Source organism: Carassius auratus, chromosome 43, assembly GCF_003368295.1.
Source record: "Carassius auratus strain Wakin chromosome 43, ASM336829v1, whole genome shotgun sequence".
Classification (NCBI taxonomy): domain Eukaryota; kingdom Metazoa; phylum Chordata; class Actinopteri; order Cypriniformes; family Cyprinidae; genus Carassius; species Carassius auratus.
This window is the reverse complement of record NC_039285.1, coordinates 14,064,771-14,082,368: the sequence shown is the minus strand read 5'-3', so window position 1 is coordinate 14,082,368 and position 17,598 is coordinate 14,064,771. Positions and strand designations below refer to the sequence as shown.

Here is a 17,598-nt window from a genome sequence, read left to right as displayed (position 1 = left end):
CTACGCAGCTATGATGTTGTAATTGTTACAGTATGTGGTCTGGCATTGCCATGTTGGAAAATGCAAGGTCTTCCCTGAAAAAGACGACGTCTGGATGGGAGCATATGTTGTTCTAGAACTTGGACATACACTGTTAAAAATCGCTGTAAAAAATGGCCAAATTTCGACAGTAACATACTGTTTTTCATTAAAACATTCTGCATTCTGGGTAATTTTCATCATTTTCGAGAAGGTAGCCTGCTGCTATATATCGTAAATTAACAACGTTCAAAGTCGATACTCAGCGGCTGTGTTTCAAATCACACCCTACACCCTCACTCACTATTCCCTACATGAGTTTACTAATATAGTCCACCTGACAGAGAGAATGAAAATGAATGAGCGAATTCAGACACTGATCAACAGCTGCTGTTAATGAGTAGAATCACTGAAGAAGAAAAAAACAAGACAAACACATGAAATACAACTGACTTCAGACACAGCCTTAGATTAAATCAACTGAAGATTTAAACGATCAACAAACAGCTTTACCAACTTCACTCATTACTAACCAGACTGACTTTATTTCTATCAGATCAGATTATTGAGAATTACAGAGATTTAGATGATAATTTTACTGTTTCGTTTGACATCACCATTGTGGAGATCAGTGTTTGCTTTAGTTGGGCTCCTGACCCTTGACTTTTGTACTTAACATTTTGTTTCATTGCTATATTTGTATTTTTATGATACAACTGTTCCAGCAATATTAGTTTTGATGTTCAAGGGATTATGGTTGTTTCTGTCAGGAGTGATCTATTAGACTGACTTAAAGTGTTGTTATAGTAATCAAATGTTAATTTGGTGTTGAAATTTGTTAGTGAATTACACAACTTCTTTGTTTCTTCAAATTTATGAGATTGAGTAGTATTGTGATAACCAGAACATATGGATTTAATGAGTTTTAGTTGTAAATATTTTGGGCAGCATGGTGTCTGCAACACTCATAGAGAGACATCAACAATCAGCATATGAATCTCAACAATGGTGACAATCAAAAGGTTCATAAAGCAATGCATGCTGGGTACCAGCACAGGATATAACTCATCCATGACTCCCAGCATGCATAGCGGCATGAATAAACTATGCCCTTGAATTGTTCACTTATTTTCTTGAATTCTTATGTGCTTATAATTTTGCATTTGTCTTAAGTTTTAGTAGCATGTTTTGCAATGTTCAGAACTTATCTGTTTATTTATTTTGTGGATTGTCACCATTGTTGTGATTCATATGCTGATTATTGATGTTTCTGTCGAAATTTCAGCAAAGGTTTTTTTTTTTAATGAGTAAATTTTCTTTAAAGTTCCAAAGATGCATTGTTACAGCATGCAGCAAAAAAAAAAAAAAAAACTTTGTTGTTGAAAACTCACGTCCAAGAGCCCAACTAAAGTAAACACTGATCTCCATCATGGTAATGAAAAAAAAAACGATGAATTATTTTATTTCAATTGATTTCATTTAATGCTGTGGCTGAAGTCATTTGTAGTTCTTGTGTTTCTCTTTCCTTTAGTGATTCTGTTTGTTAATAGCAGGTGTCCATCACTAATGCTCAATCATCAATTAATCACAGAATTATCTCATTAATTTCACTGATTCAGTGTTACTCAAACACTCTGTAGTGTGCACACATTATAAGTGTACACCCCTGCTGCCAGTAAATAACTGTTTTTCTACAGTTTGTTGCCGTAAATTAAGGGTTGCCAGCAAAAAAGTGTTTTTCTACAGTTTGTTGCCGTTAAGTCAAGGAAAAACAGTAATATACTGTAAAATGTAAATGTCAGATTTACCAAATAATAAAAAAAAAGTTAATTTAACTAAAATATTTGTGAACATCCATATAAAATAATTTATGCAAAGTCATACACTGATATTGAGAGTAAATACTGAACTCAAATGTACTAATGTGTGTTTGCACATAAGAGATCTGTTAAGTCTAATGTAGTTTTGTTGGTCACCATTGTGCTGGAGAGTAGAGCCTGTGCTTCAGTCAATGATGAGCCAAAAATTCTGATTTTGTGCTGCTTTATATAAAGACAGTAAATGTGGAGTCGCTGATACAGTGTTGATCTTTGTATTAAGAACTTCAGCACATATGTGTGCTATAGCTGACAATGAGTGTTAAATTAATGGTTGAAAGCTGTAAATTAACAGTACTTTACTGGCACCCTTGCTGCCAGTAAATTACACAATTTTTTACAGTGTACCTTTCAGCATTGATGGTGCCTTTCCAGATGTGTAAGCTGCCCATGCCACACACACTCATGCAAACCCATACCATCAGAGATGCAGGCTTCTGAACTGAGCGCTGATAACAACTTGGGTGTCCTTGTTCTCTTTAGTCCGGATTACTAGACGTCCCAGTTTTCCAAAAAGAACTTCAAATTTTGATTTGTCTGACCACAGAACAGTTTTCCACTTTGTCACAGTCCATTTTAAATGAACTTTGGCCCAGAGAAAACGCCTGCGCTCCTGGATCATGTTTAGATATGGTTTATTTTTTTAGATATGGTTTCTATAGAGTTTTAGCCGGCAACGGCTAACAATGTTTAAACAATGTTTTCTGGAAGTATTCCTGAGCCAATATTGTGATTTCCATTACAGTAGCATTCCTGTATGTGATGCAGTGCCGTCTAAGGGCCTGAAGATTATTGGCATCCAGTATGGTTATCCTGCCTTCACCCTTAAGCAAAGAGAATGTTCCAGATTCTCTGAATCTTTGGATGATATTATGCACTGTAGATGATGATAATTTCAAACTCTTTGCAATTTTCCTTTTTGAAATTGCTCCACTATTTTTTGCCATAGCATTGGGTGAATTGGTGATCCTCTGCCCATCTTGACTTCTGAGAGACACTGCCACTCTGAGAGACTCTTTTTATACCCAATCATGTTGCCAACTGACCTAATAAGTTACAAATGTGTCCTCCAGCTGTTCCTTATATGTACATTTAACTTTTCCGGTCTCTTATTGCTATCTCAATTCAGTTCAATTCAAGTTTATTTGTATAGTGCTTTTTACAATACAAATCGTTACAAAGCAACTTTACAGAAAATTATGTTTCTACAGTATTTAGTAGTAGCAAGTAGTTTGTGCATGTTTCACAGGATTTTAGAAAAAAAAAATAATAATAATAATACAAGACGTAGTCAGCTAGACGATGAACTATCAATATTATTAATTAATAGTTATTATATGATGCAGTCACACATGTAGCAATAATTGTTAGTTCTGCTTGTTGATTCAAGGTTAGCATCATCTGAGGTCCTCTGTGGGTCAGCATCATCTCTTCTCAGGTTTTCTGGATCCAGACTGGAGCTTGTGTAAATCCTAGTTACCACAGGATGTAAATCCCATTGCAAAACATAGAAACAAAATAGAGACATCATTAGCATAGCTGCTGATCCAACAAAGTAAAATTAGTTTAACCCAAGCTAATGAATAAAAATGCACATTAGATCAGATGCAACTACACTCACAATTTAAGAGATACAATATTCATATGCTTGGCGAAAGAGATGTGTTTTTAATCTAGATTTAAACAGAGAGAGTCTGTCTGAACCCCGAACATTATCAGAAAGGCTATTCCAGAGTTTGGGAGCCAAATGTGAGAAAGCTCTACCTCCTTTAGTGGAGTTTGCTATCCTAGGAACTACCAAAAGTCCAGCGTTTTGTGAGCTTAGGGTGCGTGATGGGTTGTAGCGTGGTAGAAGGCTAGTTAGGTATGCAGAAGCTAAACCATTTAGGGCCTTATAGGTAAGTAATGATAATTTGTAACTGATACGGAACTTAATAGGTAGCCAGTGCAGAGACTGTAAAATTGGGGTAATATGATCATATTTTCTTGACCTCGTAAGGACTCTAGCTGCTGCATTTTGGACTATCTGTAGCTTGTTTATTGACGAAGCAGGACAACCACCTAGAAGTGCATTACAATAGTCCAGTCTAGAGGTCATAAATGCATGAACTAGCTTTTCTCCATCAGAAACAGATAACTTGTTTCATAGCTTGGCAATGTTTCTAAGATGGAAGAATGCAGTTTTTGTAACATTGGAAATATGATTTTCAAAAGTCAAATTGCTGTCTAATATAACACCCAGATTTCTGACTGTAGAGGAAGTAACAGTACATCCATCTAGTCGCAGATTGTAATCTACAAGATTCTGTGTAGTGTTTTTTGGTCCAAAAATTAATATCTCTGTCTTATCCGAATTTAATTGGAGAAAATGATTTGTCATCCAATCTTTTACATTTTTAACACACTCTGTTAGCTTAGATAATTGGGAAGTTTCATCTGGTCTCGTTGAGATATATAGCTGAGTATCATCAGCATAACAGTGGAAGCTAATTCCATATTTTCTAATAATATTACCAAGGGGCAACATGTATGTTGAAAATAGAAGGGGACCTAGGACGGATCCTTGTGGCACTCCATATTTTACTGATGATAAATTAGATGACACCCCATTTAAGTAAACAAAATGGTAGCGATCGGACAGGTAGGATCTAAACCATCTTAGAGCCTGCCCCTTGAATACCTGTATAGTTTTGTAATCTATCTATGAGTATGTCATGATCTATGGTGTCGAACGCAGCACTAAGATCAAGTAAGACTAGAAATGAGATGCAGCCTTGATCTGACGCAAGGAGCAGGTCATTTGTAATTTTAACAAGTGCAGTTTCTGTGCTATGGTGGGGCCTAATGCAGGAAGGTGCTCAATTGAGCAGACACAACTTTTTCTAAAATTTTAGACATAAATGGAAGATTTGAAATAGGCCTATAATTTGCCAGTACACTAGGATCTAGTTTTGGTTTCTTAATAAGAGGCTTGATAACCGGCAGATTGAATGGTTTTTGGACGTGACCTAAAGATAACGACGAGTTAATGATATTGAGAAGCAGTTCTTCGGCTATAGGTAACAGCTCTTTCAGTAATTTAGTGGGTACAGGATCTAATAAACATGTTGTTGGTTTAGATACAGTGATAAGTTTATTTAGCTCTTCCTGTCCTATATTTGTAAAGCACTGCAGTTTATCTTTGGGTGCGATGGATGAAACTGAAGTGTTAGACGCTGTAGAATCTACATTCGCTATTGTATTTCTAATGTTATCTATTTTATCAGTGAAGAAATTCATAAAGTCATTACTATTTAACGTTGATGGAATATTTGAATCAGGTGGCGTCTTGTAATTTGTTAACTTAGTCACTGTGCTAAATAAAAACCTTGGATAGTTTTGGTTATTTTCAATGAGTTTGTGTATATGCTCTGCCCTAGCAGTTTTTAGAGCCTGTCTATAGCTGGACATACTGTTTTTCCATGCAATTCTAAAAACTTCTAAGTTAGTTTTTCTCCATTTGCGTTCAAGACTACGAGTTACTTTCTTGAGAGAGTGAGTTTTACTGTTATACCATGGTACAGTACGTTTTTCTCTAACCTTTTTCAATTTGATGGGGGCAACAGTTTCTAATGTATTAGAGAAAATAGTGCCCATGTTGTCAGTAATTTCGTCTAATTCATGTGTATTTTGGGGTATAAATAGCAGTTGAGATAGATCAGGCAGGTTATTTGCGAATCTTTCTTTGGTGGCTGGAACAATATATCTATAGCAGTAAGATCGAGTCCATGCGATATAATTAAATCTAGTGTATGATTAAAACGATGAGTGGGCCCGGTGACATTTTGCTTGACTCCAAAGGAGTTTATTAGGTCAGTAAACGCAAGTCTTAATGTATCATTTGCTTTATCAACGTGAATATTAAAATCTCCCACGATTAGCACCTTATGAACTGTAACTAGAAGGTCTGAGAGGAAATCTGCAAATTCTTTTAGGAATTCTGTATACGGCGCTGGTGGTCTATGCACAGTAGCCAGAGCAAGAGATACTTTAGTTTTCTTTTGCATGTCTGACAGTGTAACATTTAGCAGAAGTATTTCAAAAGAGTTTAACCTGTATCCTGTTTTCTGGGTAACATTGAGAATATCACTATATATTGTTGCAACACCTCCGCCACGACCAGTCTGACGGGGCTCATGCTAATAACAGTAGTTTGGTGGAGTAGACTCATTTAGAAGGTTTCAGTCAAGCAGAGTACATCAAAACTATTATCTGTGATAATTTAATTTACAGTAACTGCTTTTGGTGTGAGTGATCTAATATTTATGAGCCCAAACTTTAAAAATCGTTTTTGTTCATTTACTTTACATTTTTCTGGTTTAATTACGATAAGATTTTTTCTAGATCCTACATTATATTTAGACCTCAGTATTCGGGGAACAGACACAGTCTAAACAGTTTTTACAGCGCAAGTACTTTTATCATTTAAGCGGGTGGAACAAAACTCATCATAATAGTTATCTGTGAATTGTCTTACTAGTCACAAGGAGCGAAGTGTCCTGGAGATGTTGTCAGAGAGCAGCTCCGATCCGATTCTGCTGGGGTGTAATCCATCACCGCGAAACAGCCTAGGACGCTCCCAGAAAAGATTCCAGTTATTAACAAATAGCAGTTTCTGTTCTTTACACCATGACAACAACCATTCATTTAAAGCAAAAAGTCTACTGAACCTTTCGTGTCCTCTTCGATACGTGGGCAGTGGTCCTGACATGATGATCGTCGCCTCGGGTGTCGTGCTGCGAACCGTCTCGATCAGGCTGCTGAAGTCCCTCTTCAGCATCTCCGTCTGCCGCAGCGTGGTGTCGTTAACCCCGGTGTGAAGCACGACTGGTCTGGGGCTCTCGTCGGCCTTCAGGATCGCGGGTATCTGTGCAGAAACATCGAGGACACGAGCACCAGGCAAACAATGAGTGTGCACTTTACCTTCGGCTAACGTAGCACTTACGTGTCGGACAATGGAGTCTCCGATGATCACAGCGTCAGGTCCTGTCTCGCGGAGGGGAGCGAAGCGGTTCCGGATGGAGATCTCGAAGGGAGGAGGGGGAGAAGTCGTCGCCCGGGACCCGGCTCGATCCTCCACTGTGGATGCACCCAGGCAGGGCCGTGCACAGACCTTTTGAGGGGCATGTGCTGAAACTGAAAAAGGGCCCCCCCCCCCCCCCCCTTTTTTATATCAAGATTATTTAGTAAGCCTGCATAAAAGGAAGAAATGGTCACATCTTTATGACAAATTCAATAACACAAAATAATAGTCTCAAAAGCTTTAGATTTATTAACGATTAATAACAACCATAATAATAATATTAGATAATTAGATAATATAGATAAACTGGGTTTAAGGGCTTCTTTAAACCTAATACAACAGCAACCTTCTGTGAGCCATGTATCTGGCAAAAATGTTATACTGTGGTGGGCAGGGATGTTGGTCTCTTGAAGGTCTCTTATTCACTAAACTTTCCCTAAAATAAGCCAGCAATGAAAAAATAAATAAAAATAGTGTGAAAAGTACAGTTGCAGTGAAAAGTATTTCTGAAGGATCACGTGACACTGAAGAGTACTGATGTAATGATGCTGAAAATTCACCTTTGATCACAAAAATAAATTACATTTTAAAATATTAAAATAGAAAACAGTTATTTAAAATTGTAAAAATATTACACAATATTACTGATTTTGCTGTATTTTGGATCAAATAAATGAAGCCTTGGAATGAATCATGAATTACATTCTGTATGATAAAATATAAAGATTTCAGTGATCTTCTGTAATTTTTTTTTTTTTTTTAGTTACTACTACATTACTGTAGTAAAACCATGTTTTACAACATTTTATAAAGAGAGTATACAGAGAGTATACCATAACATGATTAGCCTAAATGTTAATAAATTAAGTGTATCAGCAATCATAAATCAAAGAAGAAATTTCTTAGAAATATGTTATCTAGGTGAAGAGGATCACTTGCGCTTTGTGTAAGTTCCAGTAAGAAACAGCGGGGGGAGCACCTGTTATGATTTTCCGATGGTAAAAACAAATTATATGTTGTTGTATTACTTATCAATATATCGTTTTTGACCAGCGAATGTGTGCAAATGTGATTTTTTTTTTCTGTCCGTCATTAAAACGGCGACGGCGCCTGCCGCTGCGGGCATCACATTACATTTTCATCTAGGTTACAAACTAGTTTTTGTAGCTATATAGACGGAGCGCTCAGTTTTTCCTGTGGTAAAATGCATTTGGCCAAATTAGCATTTTATAAAAGATGAAATGCAACTGTATGCACAGGCTATTTAAGTGTTGGCTATATATTGGCTTAGACTAGATGGCAAAAGCTAGCCCTCTTTCTCAGGCGACGTCCCACATGTCTGAGTCAGTGAGTCAGTCAGACATCAAATAAATAAAACATTAGCCTTTATAGACAGTGTTTAGTAGTACTTATTCAAACAACAAGATATTTATTTACCCTTCGCAAAACTTTGTTCAGCTCAGCTGTTGTCTACTGTGCGGCTGCTGTAAAACTTCAGTTGATTCAATGAATATAGAGGGGGCGGAGTTATCAGCTTACTGACAGCTTGAGGATCCAATAAGATTTACACAAGCTCGTTTTAAGAACTTTCATTTGGTAAAACAGACAGACAGACGTAAAGGGTGACCAATAGCATTGATAAAAAAAAAAAAAAAAAAACACCACCAAAAAAGGGCACTTCGGAGTGTTGTCAGAGAGCAGCTCCGATCCGATTCTGCTGGGGTGTAATCCATCACCGCGAAACAGCCTAGGACGCTCCCAGAAAAGATTCCAGTTATTAACAAATAGCAGTTTCTGTTCTTTACACCATGACAACAACCATTCATTTAAAGCAAAAAGTCTACTGAACCTTTCGTGTCCTCTTCGATACGTGGGCAGTGGTCCTGACATGATGATCGTCGCCTCGGGTGTCGTGCTGCGAACCGTCTCGATCAGGCTGCTGAAGTCCCTCTTCAGCATCTCCGTCTGCCGCAGCGTGGTGTCGTTAACCCCGGTGTGAAGCACGACTGGTCTGGGGCTCTCGTCGGCCTTCAGGATCGCGGGTATCTGTGCAGAAACATCGAGGACACGAGCACCAGGCAAACAATGAGTGTGCACTTTACCTTCGGCTAACGTAGCACTTACGTGTCGGACAATGGAGTCTCCGATGATCACAGCGTCAGGTCCTGTCTCGCGGAGGGGAGCGAAGCGGTTCCGGATGGAGATCTCGAAGGGAGGAGGGGGAGAAGTCGTCGCCCGGGACCCGGCTCGATCCTCCACTGTGGATGCACCCAGGCAGGGCCGTGCACAGACCTTTTGAGGGGCATGTGCTGAAACTGAAAAAGGGCCCCCCCCCCCCCTTTTTTATATCAAGATTATTTAGTAAGCCTGCATAAAAGGAAGAAATGGTCACATCTTTATGACAAATTCAATAACACAAAATAATAGTCTCAAAAGCTTTAGATTTATTAACGATTAATAACAACCATAATAATAATATTAGATAATTAGATAATATAGATAAACTGGGTTTAAGGGCTTCTTTAAACCTAATACAACAGCAACCTTCTGTGAGCCATGTATCTGGCAAAAATGTTATACTGTGGTGGGCAGGGATGTTGGTCTCTTGAAGGTCTCTTATTCACTAAACTTTCCCTAAAATAAGCCAGCAATGAAAAAATAAATAAAAATAGTGTGAAAAGTACAGTTGCAGTGAAAAGTATTTCTGAAGGATCACGTGACACTGAAGAGTACTGATGTAATGATGCTGAAAATTCACCTTTGATCACAAAAATAAATTACATTTTAAAATATTAAAATAGAAAACAGTTATTTAAAATTGTAAAAATATTACACAATATTACTGATTTTGCTGTATTTTGGATCAAATAAATGAAGCCTTGGAATGAATCATGAATTACATTCTGTATGATAAAATATAAAGATTTCAGTGATCTTCTGTAATTTTTTTTTTTTTTTTAGTTACTACTACATTACTGTAGTAAAACCATGTTTTACAACATTTTATAAAGAGAGTATACAGAGAGTATACCATAACATGATTAGCCTAAATGTTAATAAATTAAGTGTATCAGCAATCATAAATCAAAGAAGAAATTTCTTAGAAATATGTTATCTAGGTGAAGAGGATCACTTGCGCTTTGTGTAAGTTCCAGTAAGAAACAGCGGGGGGAGCACCTGTTATGATTTTCCGATGGTAAAAACAAATTATATGTTGTTGTATTACTTATCAATATATCGTTTTTGACCAGCGAATGTGTGCAAATGTGATTTTTTTTTTCTGTCCGTCATTAAAACGGCGACGGCGCCTGCCGCTGCGGGCATCACATTACATTTTCATCTAGGTTACAAACTAGTTTTTGTAGCTATATAGACGGAGCGCTCAGTTTTTCCTGTGGTAAAATGCATTTGGCCAAATTAGCATTTTATAAAAGATGAAATGCAACTGTATGCACAGGCTATTTAAGTGTTGGCTATATATTGGCTTAGACTAGATGGCAAAAGCTAGCCCTCTTTCTCAGGCGACGTCCCACATGTCTGAGTCAGTGAGTCAGTCAGACATCAAATAAATAAAACATTAGCCTTTATAGACAGTGTTTAGTAGTACTTATTCAAACAACAAGATATTTATTTACCCTTCGCAAAACTTTGTTCAGCTCAGCTGTTGTCTACTGTGCGGCTGCTGTAAAACTTCAGTTGATTCAATGAATATAGAGGGGGCGGAGTTATCAGCTTACTGACAGCTTGAGGATCCAATAAGATTTACACAAGCTCGTTTTAAGAACTTTCATTTGGTAAAACAGACAGACAGACGTAAAGGGTGACCAATAGCATTGATAAAAAAAAAAAAAGAAAAACACCACCAAAAAAGGGCACTTCGGAGTGTAAGGGCAAAAAGGGCATGTGCTCTGCACAGGTTGAGCCCTACCTGTGCACGTGCCTGCACCCAGGGTCTGTGGTGTCCCGGCATCGCAGTGAAGGACATCTGGGAAGATCGCGTCCTGGGTGCACCGGGCCTGTGCAGAGAAACACATGGAGTAGACGTGGTGGGACTGTTAACAGCACGCTGTATACTTACCCTGGACTTGTGGCCGTCAGCCCGGGATGATTCCAGTGCAGCTCTCCGCTCTCTCAGCTGGGCCTGCCTTACCACCAGGTCGCGATCTGCTTCCCCACTGCCTCGAGCTCGAGCTGCACAGAGTGGAGACATTCATTGTGAATAAAATGTAAGTTTATGAGATTTGTAAATTATCCCATTCCTTTTCTACTCACAAATTGTACAGTGTCCCAACTTTTTTGGAATCGGTTTTGTAAATAACTAGGCCTATTTGATTTTTATGCATATTGTTTCTGATAAAGTATTATAATTTTGAAAATCAATATGATCAGGCTGTGTATACGAGGTGTCGAATTGCTCATACAAGACTCACTCATTCTTATCTATTGAAAGGGGAAGAGAAACCAGTCTGTGAAAGGTGTAAAAAAATATTTTGAGTATAAAACACATTTTAATTGAATGTCCAATTTTAAGTAATTTTTGATCCAGAAAATATATTAATGGAGATTTTTTTAAATAATTACCCTAAAGGATTTAACTTTTTTTTTTAAAGGTCATGGATTTAAACCATTTAGTTTAATCACAGTTCTATATTGTGCTTTAATTGGTACGCGCTTGCTCACGCATACACACACACCACTCGCACACAGAAATCTCACGCTGTGCAAAAAGTAACATTCAGAAGCTCATAAACTTGTTGTCAGAGCTGCCACACTACTTTTATAAATCAATACTGAATCGCTACATAATTTTTCTCAGCAAGAAGTGGGGTAAAATCGGGTGAGCATGATTTCACCAAGTACAACATGTTCCTGGATAAACATTCCAATTAACCAATCAGAATTTAGGGATATCTTTTCAGGAAATATCTGTTTTGGGCTTATGATCAGGGTTAGGTTCTTCTACACACTTGTTATTGAATTATCATAGGAATAAATTACGTGTACACTGCAAAATTTTTCGTTGTAAATTTACAATAAATAATTGGATAAATTTTGCATGACTTTCACAGTAAGGATTACAGCAATATACTGTGAAATATAGTCACAGCAATTTACTGTAATTTTATATCTGTGATATTACAATGCATTGTTGTAAAAGCACAACTGTATACTGTAACTTCACAGCTTCAGTGACAAAGCAATTACTGTGATATTACAGTACATTACTGGGGAATTACAATCTTTTGCTGTACATCATTACAACAAGGCCCTTTACTTTTACAGTGTGTAGTGTGAAAATAATGTACAATTTGACAATACTTTACTGTGAATTTACAATGTATACTGTGGAAGTCATGCTAAAATTGTCCAATAACTTACTGTAAAAGTAATGCAGATGAAGCTTCCATTTACTGTGAATTTACAATCATTGTACAATTAACCCCCTCCCCCCAACAAACAACTCTGAGGTAAAGTCAACGTTAGCCCAATGGCATATTTATTAAGAAAAAAATATTTTTCAATTGTACAGCAGATGCCAAGTACTTCAAGAGTCACAGGCAACAGCATTGTAGTGCAAAGTTGTCTGGAAAAATTACAAAAAGAACAAGGCTACTCAAAACTGAGCCTGACAACTACCGCTGCAAAAAAAAAAAAACCTATGGTGCCCACTCAAAGTCAACAAGTTTCCTCAAAAGGGTGCTCACATGAGGGTTCATAGTTGTCCGCTTCTTGGTCTTTGAGCCTCTTTCAGGATTGATGCCCAGGAAGCACCTGTTTATAAGCAAAGATAGTTTCAGTTTTAAATAGACTTACAGTATGTATGCAGACAGCATTTATCAAGGTGTGCTTTTTGCTGTGCTTTTTCCCCACACAGAACCCTAATAGATTTATAATTAAAAACTTGTTAGATCTTACTCTCGCCATAATTTTTTTTTTTTTTTTTTGCCATTTTTAGCCAAGGTGCCTCAGGTTAGGTTAGCATTAGGCAAAGTGGTTGATTTTTTACTATGAGAGGTAGCAAAACTAAATAAATAGCTGTGATTGGACCGGCAGGTTTTTGTCAGCATAACATGTGTAGAAACCCAGATGGATCTGCAGAGCGAAATTGAATGAGTTTGCGAGATCAGGATGGTCTCACCAGGCTAGCCTCATGTACCTCGTTTGTCAGCATTTTTGCCCTCAAGACAATCATTGAGTTGGAAGCCTGTACTATAATGTGAATTACAAGATTAAATGTGATCTTTATAAAATACCTTTGAATGAACTCCAGTGTCGAAGATCCAGCGGTAGGATACTCAAGGTTGAATACGTAATAGCTGCTGAAGAAAGTGCTACTCCGTGTAAAAATAAAGAGTGTGGGCCCATCACGACATGTCCCTTGATGGATATAAGCCATCCAGTGGGCTTCATCATGTCACCTGAAATGAACAGATACAACATTATGTGTTATGAGCACTTTGGATCTGCTTAAGATACAAAGGGCTATACAAATGCAATTATTATTATTTATTGTGGTCATTTAGATTTCTAGAATGAAAACAAAATAATGAGTTAGAAATATCGGTACTAGATCAAAGTAACATTACCTTGAATGATCAAGCAGGGGGTTCCGGGGAGTTCTGCAGTATTGACGTCCACAGCAGTGGCACATGGCTGTATAGTTAACACACAATAGCATGGATTTAGGATAAAGGATAAATATTGTTCATTGGTCAGAGGTAGTAAATCATGCAAGGTAAATGTTGATAATGTAATCACTAATTTTGCATTTTAAATATTTGAATAAAAAATCTTACATGAACTTCAAGCATCAAACTCTCTGAAGTACAACATTAGGAGCAGCAGGATGCAGGCAGCCTTGTCAGAGTCTGGATCATAGCAGGCCAGAACATCACGGATCTTTGGGTTGTCCAGTGTTGCACAGTAATCCAGGATGGTCTGTCCTCTTCGAATAATTGCCTCCTGTAGCTTCTGAAGGACATCAACGTCCATCAGGAGGTCTAAGTGTGAGAATAGGCATTTCTGAGAGAAGAGAAATGGCCATTCCTGTTTGATCTCAGACATCGCTGCAGAAGGCACTTTGTTAAGGTATTTCCGCAGGATGATGCATGTCTTTTCCATCATTGGTTCTGCTCTCTCTGCCCCACTCATTCCTTCCCCTGTGTACACAGACATACAAATGTATTGTTAGTACCCAAGTAACAATTTGGTCTTGTAGCCGCCCAACACACACAGTGTTCAGATCTTGACAAATTACTAAATTCTAAACAAAATTACCCAAAAAGAGAGTAGATGGCATGCCTGAGTAGATGTTCAGCAGATCCCTCTTTATATTCTCCGATGTTGCCTCGGTCTCCCCCCTGGCAAATCTACTGGGCCCCACCTGACACACCTAGGAGTGGGCATCACAGAGTAACAATACTATTGGGGATGGTTATAACTCAGAAGTTGGAGCAAGTCATCTCATGACTGAATGGTCAGCAGTTTGATTCCCTGTTGTGACTGTTTAAATAGACCCATCCCACAGAAGTTATGTTACATTGTAATAGTGTTGTAAACACAGGTGTATTTTATCAAACTAATTAAAGGGATATTCTACCATTTGGGGAATTAAGCTCATTTTCCACCTCTCCTCAAGTAAAACAATTGATTTTTACCTTTCTCCCGTTCATCCAGCAGTTCCCTTAGTCTGGCGATACCAGGTATAGCTCCAGCCTATAGCATAGATCATTGGATCGGATTAGACCATTATCATTTCGCCCGCAAAGTGACTAAGATTTCCGGAATTTGTCCTATTTAAAAGTTGTCTCTTGCTGCGTGATATCACTGCGCCCATGGTAAGTTAGCAACGTTCCTTGATTATTACACCAGAATGAGAGTATAGTTCCATGTCAGATCAGCCTAGAAAATCATCACATTTCATTTTCGCTTACTTTTATTGCATGTTCTAACTTGAGAAGAAACTACTTTTAAATAGGAAAAATTCTTGAAATCTTAGTCACCTTTAGGGCGAGATGCTAATGGTCTAATCCAATCCGATGATCTATGCTAGGCTGGAGTTATAAGTGGTATCGCCAAACTCAGGGAATGACTGGATGAACGGGAGAAAGGTAAAAATCAATTGTTTTACTCAAGGGGAGGTGGAATATCCCTTTCAGGTCAATGTAATTAGTGTACCACAACCATGCATGCCAGAGAGCTACTATGCACAAAATCAGAGCCCTGGCTCAGATAAATCCTAAATGGAACAAGTCCATAATCACAGGTAATTACACCTGTGTTTACTACACTATTAACATCGCAACATGATTGCTGTGAAAAGGGCCCATGTCAAAGTATCAATAAACTAGTCAAGAGAAAAGTATGTTTTGTCCTGTTTCAGTGTTATTCATGGTCATATACAATGCTTTCAAACAAATATTGACAGACTTTACATGTATATTCCCATATACATATTGCCACATACCCGTATTGGTCAACAGGACCTCTTGCCAGTCTGGCCTCTCCTGCCATTCCAGTGCGCGGTCTTCTTTCTCTGCAGCGTTGAGCAAGGGCTTTATTCCTATTTTTTTACTCCACTCTCATTTTTACATGTTGCAGAAGAGAGTGACATCCGTCTCCAGCAGTATCACCATGCTTGCCAGTGTCGCCAAATGATTTTGGATGGCTCCTGAAAATGTGGGTGGGATGATTAGAAAACATGTCACCATTGTGGCACTTATGACAGAAGCTTACAGCTAATGTAAGGATTACCTAAAGGAAATAACTAATAAAAGGAAAGATAGGGAAAGAAAAAGGAGAAAGAAAAAGGAGAAATTACACAAAGGCAACCAACAATAAGAATTTCAGTTTGAATGCAGAATATGATCATTTATTATTGTAATTTAATTCTAGCCGGATGTCAAAAATAAAAGATGATTATATATATATATATATATATATATATATATATATATATATATATATATATATAGTGTTTTTTTTGTTTTGTTTTTTCTGTAGCACTTTGAGATTTCTAACTCAATGTAAATTGCATTTACAACTTTTACAATTATTATTCATTCATATCAGGACAAGTGGGAACCCTAGTGTTAAAACCCTCCCGTTGTCTAACACAACGTGAGAATAACTTACTCCAATTAACTTAGCTCAGTCATGTTGTAACTAGGATACCTGCTGGAAAAAAGAAAAAAAGAAAAAAAAAATTCATGGACCGTTTGAATCAATAAGTTATTAAAGTTAAACAGCTAACGGTAAGCCCTGCTAATCTATAATAACCTTAACTAATTACAGAAATGTGCACACATAAATAGTAAAGTTTGTCCCATTACTGGTTTTATAAACTTTACAAATAACAAATTTGTCTTAACGGTGATATTGACATGCAAAATTATAGCGAAACTCTCGTCATTACTAACATTACTACTATTAGCAAATGCTGTGAGAGAATTTTCAAAAAAAAAAGCCGGGCACTTGCTAACAAAATGTGAACGGTTGTAAGTTATATCCGCTGGGGAAAAAAATCATGGACCGTTTGAATCATATAAATAATATTTATATGTCTATGGTTTGAATCACTAAGTCATTAAAGTTAAACAGCTAACGGTTAGCCCTGCTAATCGATGATAAACTTGACTAATTACAGAAATGTGCACATATAGCAATGTTTGTCCCATCAATGGTTTTATAAACTAGTATAAAATAGTGACATGAAACATTATAGCGAAACATTAAGTTACTACTATTAGCAAATGCTGTGAGAGAACTTTCAACAATTCCGGGCACTTGCTAACAAAATGTGAACTGTGTCATGCGATAAACGTTTATTTGAAAGTATATATTATAATTATATTAAAATAACATGGGTGTAAGTGCTGCAAACATGCATGCTGCTCACCTTCTCCATTCAGCCCGGAATAGAAGAGGGACACGACGACAGCGCTTTCAATTCAAAACAGATCGGTTATGTCATGTGACTTCCCAGGGCACATTTCAATACAATATTTCACTGTAATAATACTGTTTACTGCTGTGAAATACTTATTTTTTACACTGTGTTGCTGTGATATTACAGACCTTGTTGTGATATAACAGTAGGTTTTAGATAGCAAGATTTTACTGTAAAATAAGAGTTAAATGCTGTAAAATCCAAGGATACTTTAGTTTTTTACAGGTATTCATTGGGATATTACAGGGAAACTTAATTACAACAAGTTACTGTAAAATAATACTGTTAATTATTGTGAAATGCTGGTAATTTTTAACAGTGTACTGTTAGGTTTTGGGGTAGGGATTAGGTTTATTCTATATTTTCAGCATACAACATTTGCATCACTGGATTTAGCTGTCAGTCATTTAACACTGTACTCTTAAATATTAAGAGACACAAGGATGTGCAAGAGGCAAATGTGCAAACAGGTTGTGACACTTTCAGTGTGTCAGTGTGAGGTAGAGAATGATGAATATCTTACTATCTTACTGACTTTCTGTCAATTTGGCATGAATTGTGCAAGTGAATCTTTACTAAAGAAGAGAATGTAGATGATAAACCTCTGATAAACCATTTCTCTGAAATAGCTCAAAGGTACATTTCATGAATCTTCAGTTGCTTATACTGTATAGACAGAGGACATCTGAAAA

The 17,598-nt window shown here is 37.3% G+C and overlaps 1 long non-coding RNA gene across 5 annotated transcripts; it reads right to left on the bottom strand.

The window, feature by feature from the left end:
- Positions 1-9,234: 9,234 nt before the first annotated feature.
- On the bottom strand, positions 9,235-17,351 carry LOC113061782 (uncharacterized). Of its 5 annotated transcripts, XR_003278423.1 has the most exons (11): positions 16,856-17,351; positions 16,093-16,134; positions 15,425-15,628; positions 14,236-14,350; positions 13,755-14,117; positions 13,545-13,611; positions 13,212-13,376; positions 12,663-12,729; positions 11,036-11,148; positions 10,886-10,973; positions 9,291-9,324 (listed from the first exon to the last, which is right to left on the bottom strand). It is a non-coding gene; the product is annotated as an uncharacterized LOC113061782 (long non-coding RNA). The 5 variants fall into 5 exon arrangements; XR_003278422.1 differs by lacking the exon at positions 9,291-9,324 and adding an exon at positions 9,235-9,272 and having other exon boundaries at positions 13,755-14,350; XR_003278421.1 differs by having other exon boundaries at positions 13,755-14,350.
- Between the last annotated feature and the right edge of the window lie 247 nt (positions 17,352-17,598).